Source organism: Planococcus citri, chromosome 1 (assembly GCF_950023065.1).
Source record: "Planococcus citri chromosome 1, ihPlaCitr1.1, whole genome shotgun sequence".
Taxonomy (NCBI): domain Eukaryota; kingdom Metazoa; phylum Arthropoda; class Insecta; order Hemiptera; family Pseudococcidae; genus Planococcus; species Planococcus citri.
The window spans coordinates 16,912,874-16,922,061 of NC_088677.1; the positions used below are offsets into that span (position 1 = coordinate 16,912,874).

At 34.2% G+C, this 9,188-nt stretch overlaps 1 long non-coding RNA gene across 1 annotated transcript; it reads left to right on the forward strand.

Annotated features, from left to right (window-relative positions):
• Positions 1–3,683: 3,683 nt before the first annotated feature.
• On the forward strand, positions 3,684–5,630 carry LOC135849253 (uncharacterized). The gene is made up of 2 exons (XR_010559508.1): positions 3,684–5,018; positions 5,109–5,630. It is a non-coding gene; the product is annotated as an uncharacterized LOC135849253 (long non-coding RNA).
• Positions 5,631–9,188: the final 3,558 nt, after the last annotated feature.

The following is a 9,188-nucleotide window of genomic DNA, read 5'->3' on the forward strand; positions in this document are numbered from 1 at the left end:
GGTGTGGTTTTGTTACATTCTTATAATTTCCATATTTGGATAAAGTGGCGCTAGCTTATAATCTCTCGAGATTGACCCAAAACTGCACGTATAACTTTAGCTAGATTCGATCTCAAGATCACTTCTTGTTCATCCATCAAGGTAGGTATGTGAGTCGGAACGGTCCTAACCTGTCATGGGTGACATAGGGGATTTATTCGGGAGTAGTACCATTTTGTAGCTCTCGTCGAGGCGAACACAGCGCGCTACCTACAAGCCCCTCTATCTATTCATGGGAAGAAACTACGGGCGTCTAAAGTCTAGAAAATGAGCATAACGGATTAGCCTACCTTCATTTTTGAAGGATCCATGCAATTTTGAAGTTTTGAAACAGAACAATTTCTGAAAAATTTCAAATTTAGGTACTCAAATTGATCTGTTTCAAAACTTCAAAATTGCATGGATCCTTCAAACATGAAGGTAGGCTAATCCCAAAAATTGCAATTTTCATCTAAAAAAATGTTCTACAAGTTCCCTAGGTCAAATTTTTCATTTGGACAAATTTTCATTTTTTGGTTTTGCTAATTTTCTAGACTTTAGACGCCCATAGTTTCTTCCCATGAATAGATAGAGGGGCTTGTAGGTAAAGCCCCCTTGTTCCTCCATGATGAGAGCTAAGCTTTAAGTTCTCTGCCCCAGTAAACTGCTTAGGGAGAGTAAACATGTACCTATAGTTTTAAGGTCAATTTTATTAATTATCCTTTATCAATGACAGGTGAATAATTATGTTTTGACACGTGATTCGGTGTTGACATCTTGTGGCAGTGCCACCATTGACTTGCTGAAAAGGGGACATTTTGACGTCATTTTGTACAGAATTGCATCTCAACAAGTCGAGTGTGCGTGTGTGTAAGCGTGCGTGAGTATGAAATGTCCCCCTTTCAGCTTGATTAAATGTATTTTATGCATTTCACCGCCAGAGTGCAACACTTGTTCGTCAACTCCGAATTAGATAATCAGACACAGTGTCTTCTTCTAATTACATTTTATCAGGCTAATGTGTATACTTTGAAAAACCGTATTATTAAGAGACTAAATGTGATTGAACTAAGGCACTGGTGAATAAATATGCCTGTCCCGTAATTACTCCACAATGCTGGTTCTTGAAATGTACTGTATATTTTGGCAAGATCGCTCTTCTGAAATGTATTTTTACATCACAGCACTTTGCTAATGTGGGTATTAGAGTGTGGGAGGCCTTTTTAGAAATTTTATTGGCAATTGAAATTTCACTCTCAAATTTTTTCCAATTTTTCAAAAAATTTGTTTTGAAAAAAAGTCACTTGAAAAGGATTGGAGAATATACAACATCTGTTTCGATATTTAATACTGATTCCGAATATATTGTTGTTGAAATGAATTTCAACCAACATTATTCTGCTTGAATTTATTAATTTTAAAAATAATACCATGGTGGGTAATAGCGCCACATTATTTTTGATGGGTTATTTTTAAGGGGGGTTTCAAAAATCCAATTTTTGCACCAAAAAGACAAAAAGTACATGTTTCTTGGCCTCACAAATTGATTGGAAGTGGTTTCCAGCCATTGTGAGCAGTTCTGAAGCCTACAGCAAATTTTCAAAAATAATAACATTGACCATACAAAACTACACCTAACCTTGTTGGAAGGCTGAAATTTTGCACATGGTACATTATTGACCTCCCAAATTGACCCGTCTTTGAGTTTTTAGGCATTTCCGCACCATTTTTGAGGAATTTTGTTTTTTTTTTAATAAAAAAAATTGTGGTGTTATTATCCGCCAAGGTTGTGTAATTCCGCCAACTGAGGTTCCTCAACAAAAACATTACTGGTGCTTTTGTCAAATTCTATTGAAATAATTTGACAGCAGTAAATTAAAATAGATATATGTAGTTTTCCAACTTTTCCGCTTCTTTTGACATATTCAATTCACAAATACAGTTTGCTACAGCTTGACAATTTCAGTTTGAAAAAATTTGTGGCGTATTTACCTGCCGGTACCTTACAACGATTACATTGGTGAAACGAATCTGTGTATTAATTATTTCGGGAATTCATGAGCCTAAACAGTAAACACCTATGTCGTATAAGCTGAGCTAGCAAGGGGTAAGTAAATAGTTTCTTCTTGATATTGGAAATATTTGCATAAGGATATTTCTAATCTTTCACTCATTAGGGAATTACTCTCATCCTTCCACCATATTGTATTAATTTTGTGCTTGTATACAGTCTAACACTTTGGTAACCAAAACTGTAGAAAAAGTACCTAAAGTACTTAACTTTTAATAACTTTAGTAGGTAACTTGGTTTACTTAAAAAGTGACCAAGTAGGAGCTCTGAGAAAGGTCATAACCTTGTTTCAAGAAATAAAGTTTTTTCAGGTTGGTATGCTCCAGCCATTGTTTTATAATTATATTCTGGCACCTTTGAATTCCCAAAATATTTGATTTTGAGGCACAGCCCCAAAGAGCTATACTGAAAGGCCAGATTGGTGTGTTTATTCTCAAGATTTAGCCTCGATTTCAGCCCCATGAGCCAGTATAAATCCCGCAACTTCTGTAGTTTTTTTTGAGCGAATGTGTTGGCTCCAATTCAGTCTTGAATCTCAGTGTATATACCAAGGTACTTTGTAGAGTTGGAGTAGGGCACAATTGCATCATTAATACTGATTGGCAAGTAAGGGTGAGTATGTACCCAACAAACCACCTAGACACAATCTTGGAAAAAAAATACAGTTGAGTTGGCTCAAATTTTAAGTTGAGTTTAAGTCAATAAATTTCCTTTTCATCATTTTTTTTTCAATGTAAAATCTACCTACCTATTCTCGTACATAATTGGTATAAAATTGATCAGAATTTACCTTCAAGTATATTTCATGTCGAGACATCGTCACATATTTTCTGCCTATAATTATTTCAAGAGTATGAGTGCCTACCATGATTTGATGGGAAAATCCCTGCACTTCGACTCCACCTCAACGCTCCCACTAGGCCACGACTCACAAATTAGAGTGAGATGACCCCTTAGAAATGAAGCCAAATGTTGCAACACTTCTTTTCACCAACATTAAAATTTTTTGTAAAACTACTTATACAGTTTGATGCACACTTTATCGTATATCTGCAAATAATAAATGGATGTCAATGCTGAATAATCAATGTCTATTTTTTTTAAAATCAATTTTTGGTTTACTTTTACTACTTCTGTGCTGTAAATCAACCAAAAAATTTTGAAGCGATTTTCATACCATTTTCATATTTTCTCATCAAAAATGAGTCAAAATCAACTTCAACTTCAATGTGCAGAAAAAATTTTATATTTTTGAGAAAAAAATTGATGAATATAATTTTTCCATTTGGGTAAGTATTTGGATAGGTAGATACTTACATGATAACTCACTGGGCTGAAATAAATGATGAAAAGTTACCAGCAAATTTCATCATAAAAATGTGATACCTATACCTAATTATTTTGAGAGAACTAATAAATAAGTCCATCAAATATTCAAGCGATATCTTGTGAATGCTATAGATAGGTAGGTATTGAAAGATAGATGAATGTAAAATTAAAGATTTCTAGATTACCATAGGTACCTACTTTTTTTGTGATACGTTTTGATTTGATTTGAATTCCATCGGAATCATTTCATATTCCTTCAGTTTTCTACTACATACGTTGTGTATCGCTGTAGCATTAAGCCTTACAAATATTTTTTTGTGCAGGCACCATTTAGTTTTTTTTTAATAGAACGGTTTTCATTTTTTTTTCATTTTTTTTTAGTTTTCAGCTGATGAGGATACTGTACAATGTTTCACATAATAACGTCAATTGTTATCGTTCTGTTAACATCATATTTGCAGACTGTGGAAAACAAAATATGGACACGTCGACCAAATGTTACATATGAGATACCATTCGTCATCCCCACTACAATTCCTGACTATTATGATGATGTGCTGGGTCATATTAATGACAGTCACTATTACGTTGATACCCATGAGGATATTACAAAAAAATATGAAGATGCTAAAACACGTATAGTTGGATGGAAACGTGTGTATGCGAGTTTAAGAATGCATTATCAAAATTTCAGCACCCATCATCAAAATTTAAGTGTCCATCATCAAAATTTAAGCGCCCATTATAAAAATCTAAGCGCACATCATTATAAACATGCTCATAACGCTTACATAAGGATGTTGCGGGATAAGGGATGTTTCGATCTTCTTCGGGATTATATTCCTTCGATAGAACGTGATTTTATTCAACACAAACAAGGCTTTGAATCCGACTTTGAGAAGAGCAACCCAACTTTTACCAATGAATACATCCATTTACATAATAATTTGCACAAAATTTTTATTGTCCACGATGTACTTCGATCGACTGGATTGAAATTTGATAATCGTAGCATCTGTTCATTCAAATATATGTCCGCGAAGGAGTACTATGGTCCATTACCGAAATACATTAAGAACTGGCCAACAGACGACAGGAATAATTTAAATAAATGCGAGCAATGGATTTTCTTCCTGAATGCAGTAAGAAAGGAGCAATCGCCAAGTAAAAGCACTGAAATACTAATCTGGCAGACCATTATTGAGAAATTTGAAAAATTAACGAGAAAACCGTACCCATTACTGGTACAAAATATATTTAATGCATTGTACTGGTCGCACCAGCATCATCATGTTCATCATGCGGTACAATCTGCGAGTGAAGATACAACGGATAAGGAAACGTGCGCTGGCGGCAGAAAAAAATATGAACGATGCGAAAAGATGTATTGTTTGTACTATGGGTTGCTTACTTGGCAGTTCGGGAAAAAAACAACTTTTACACCCACAACATCTCCATTGACAACTCCGATTTTCCAACAATACTTGGAAGGAGGAAAGCCAACCACAACAGTTAATCCTGATGACACGACACCCGATGACATTTCTATTGATTGGTTTGGTTTAGGTACACGAACAAAAAAAAACATCACAAACTAAAAGTTAGTTCTTTTTTAGTGGAAATTAAGGTTATTTTCAATTTCCTTTTATTTATCATTTCTTTTCAAAAATGTTTTTTTTTTTTTTTGCAGATCGCAATCATTACCGAGTACAGCAGTCTCAACATTGAAGTAGGTACCTTGACAGAGGCTCCAGGAGGATTAAAAATCATCAGTAATCAAATCTGGAGGTCAAAAATAGGATGCAATCCAGAGTTCAGCTTTCTAGGCCAATATAGTGAAATTTAAATTCTTCCCTTGTTTTATGCAAAAATTTCAATGTTTGAAAATTCACCAAAAAATTGAGAAATAAATTTCAGATTTTGAAATTTTGACTACATAGAAGTGAATTTTGAGAACACATACGAGTAAGACGTATCCACAACTGCGATGAAAAGTGCGATTATTTCCTCAGGCTATCAAAAATACTTACTTTATCGAGTTCACTGGTTTTGGCAGTGAAGTCGAATCATTATACTAAACGAACTGGAACGTTACCAAAAGAACATAAAACGAATTACGAGTGCTAATTGTAAGTACAATTCAAATAAATAAATATAACACACATTTAAAACAATTGTCATTCTTTGTTCCAATTAAATGAACTAATGTTAATTTCGTGATATTTATTTATTTTTTTCTACCGACACTTGAACTATTTTAACCGCTTTTCCTTTTTCAAATCAACATCTACTAACGAAGAAAATAGAGCATGAGGATGAGGCCTTGCGGAAGATAGACGATTCACCACCTGCATAGAACAGTCGCATTTTTCACTTGCAGCAGACAATGCAGATAATCAAACTAGAGTAGGTTTTCTCGGATAATTATTCTCGAACGTCTGCCAACTTCAAATAGCTTTGTAACAGATGGCAAATATTTCCAAGATGAGACTTTTGCATTGTCAGACCTTATAAGGACTCTAAAATATCTCACTAATATTAGCTAAAATTCCAGACGTTGAAATTAGTTTTGTGATTTTTGACAAAATTTAAAATAATTATTTAGATTTGGGATTTGGGCCAAAAAAAAGTCACCAAATTGACATAAAATTTTAAATTAGGTTTGTACTCTATTCTAGACACCCCAAGTCGATTGGTGATGGTTTCCAGCTGTTCTGGAGGTTTCGACAAATTTTTGAATTTCCCAGTTGAAAAAAAAACACTGTGAGCACTGAGCAGGGTGAAAATTGAATCCAGATTCATTATCTTTGTGGTCTATTTGATCAATTTAGCGACATGTTTTTGAAATCTTTTCGTGCCCGTTCAAATGCCTACATTTTTCTCTAATATAATTTACCAATTTTTGAAAAAAAAAAAAATGAAATCTCTGAATGCTTTAGAATGGTTTGAAACCATCATCAATCAATTTGGGATGTCGAAAATAGAGTACAAGGGTAGTTCTATCAATTTTACACAATTTTGCAGTATGTTTCCTCGCAAAAAAAAAATTGTTCTGAGAATTTTTTTTGGTTGGAATAGTTAATATATACACTTGAGACTTCATTGATAGTGTTGTGCCCAATTCATATCTCTCAGGGGAGGGGGGAGAGCCATTTGAAAATGTGGGACTTTTCTGCAAATTTCGCATCAAAACTGATCTTTTTTGAGAGAACTGATCACCTACAAAATTAAGAAAAGTGTTTCAGTAATTCAAATAATTTTTAAATTGAGAATATACCACGAATTTTAAGGATTTCTAGGTGAAAATTTCTCCGGCTTAGTCAAAAAAGTATAAATTCCATGGCGAAGGAAAAAACGCCATTCCCCATGACGGTGGAAAAACCTTTATTAAATAGGGATAATATAAATGTAAAATTGTTTAAATTCGTGTTTTTTAGTGTAAGTAGTATCAGTACTCACCACATAATAATTTTTCAGCATTTCCCAGTTTTTCTCTGTTTGTGTATGGCGGAGCTGAGAAACCATGACGAAAGAAGCGGCAAAAGATAAATAACCATATTTTCATGGAATCACGTTTACATACTGCATAGCGGTGTTCGGATTCAGTATTTTATCAGTGGACAAGATTTGGTGAACTGCCTAAACAGTTTTTCCATTTTCAAACACCAAAATTTGTAAATAGTGAGCCATTGGGAATGCATTGAAAATTAACCACGCCGAGGGAACAAAAACTCAAAGACAGAGGTTTGAGGTCACTCCACAGCATATAGGTGTCACTGAAGTGAATTGTGTTCATACTATAATTTGCGTGTAGTTTTCAGGAATAAAAAAACGAATGTCAAAATTGCAGAACATCACCACTCTTTGCTAACTAGCTATGTAACTATTTAAAAACGAGATGTGAGACAGCCATGACGATGGAACTTTTGATCATATAAGGGGGTCTGTAGCCCGGGGGAGGGGGGTAAATTCATTGTAGTGCCTGAAAATGTTAGATGGGGACAACTTTTATTGACAAAGCCATTCACCATTAGTTTTCATGTGCATACTGTAAGTGAAATTTTACACGGACGCAAATAGTGTAAAATTGGTAGAACTACCCACAAACCAAATTTCAGCTTTCTAGGTCAATTTGGTAAAATTTCAATTTTTCTTTTCAGCCCAAATTTGAATTTTCAAAAATTCACTGAAAATCGAAAAATGAATTTCAGTGCCTAAAATTTTGGCTGGTGGTGTATTTTAGAGTCCTCTATCGATTACCCGGAGTCTGATTCGAAATTTGCGCTGGATAGAACACTTTCCTTGTACGGAGAACGTATAGGCAATATAGACCACAATCCATACACAAAAAAGTGCTCTAGAAGTTGATTTTTATTTTTTTTTCGGGAACCAAACAAAAGCGTAAAATGAAGGTACTATGTGCCTTATTCAGAAAAGTGCAATTTTGAAATTTTTCTCTTGCACAAATGGGGGGTGGACCCTCAAAAAGGTGATTTTGGGGACATGGTGGTCGGAACCACAAAAACTCGACGGGGTTGTGTTGGGGGACTTCTCCCGATACCAAATATGTGATTTTTTCCGTGACACCGTGCACAACTGCATATTATGGAACTTTGAATGCGATTTTTATGCATTTTTGGCCAATTTCGACGGTAAAACGGCTCTTATGACCAGAGTATGGCCTGGAACCAATGGATTCTTGGACGTGTGTTAAACGGGGACATTTGAAGCCAAACTGCGCAAAAACGGTGAAAAAATACCTGCACAACACGATTTTATGCGCACTTATGGGTTTGTCAGCTACCCCCCACCACCGGAATTCAACAATGCATTATCTATCCGATAATTTCGATGCGACCTATCAAAATGGTATAAAATTTCGCGCTGAACTCTAAAATCGCAGACATTTTTCATTTCCACCCCCACATGATGGCGTTTTGCCCCCCCCCCCAAACTGAATCCAACTATGATATTGAACACATTTTGCACATTTCGCGTTGATGGTGAGGATTTATGTCTACGCAATCAGAATGAATCTTATATTCGTTATTTGGGAATATTTTTGCTTCAAAATTTTTCATTCAATCTCCACCCCCTCCCCTCCCCTTTCAAGGCTATGTTAGAACATACATTTTAAAACTTAGACATGACCAATCGAAATGGTATACAATTTTGAGCTGAGCTCGAAAATTGCCATCATTGTTCATTTGCACCCTCTCGGTGGAGTTTTGCCCCCTCCCACCATAAAGCTAACTATGAAATTGAATACTACAAGATGAAATGAGAAAAAAACATAAAAATAAGAACAATGAGAAAAAATACAAACAAATAAGAAAATTGGAACAAATCAAAAAATGGAACAACAGTGAAAGATACGAAAAATGTAAATAATGAAAAAAAAATGATGTGAAATGAGTGAACACAAAATAAGAAAAAATATTTAAAAATACAAACAAAAAAATGGAACATGAATAAAATTTCCAAAAAAAAAGCGAAAAAACAAAATGAAAAATGAGAAAAAAACACGAACAAATAAGGAAATTGGAACAAAAATGAAAGATGAAAAAAGTATAAATGAAAAGGAATGATATAAAATCAGAAAAAATAGAAAAATAAAAAATGAATACAAATCAAAAAATGGAACAACAGTGAAAGATACAAAAAATATAAATTAAAAAAAATGATGTGAAATGAGTAAAAACAAAAGTAGAAAAATGATTTAAAAAATACAAACAAAAAAATGGAACATAAATAAAAAATTCCAAAAACA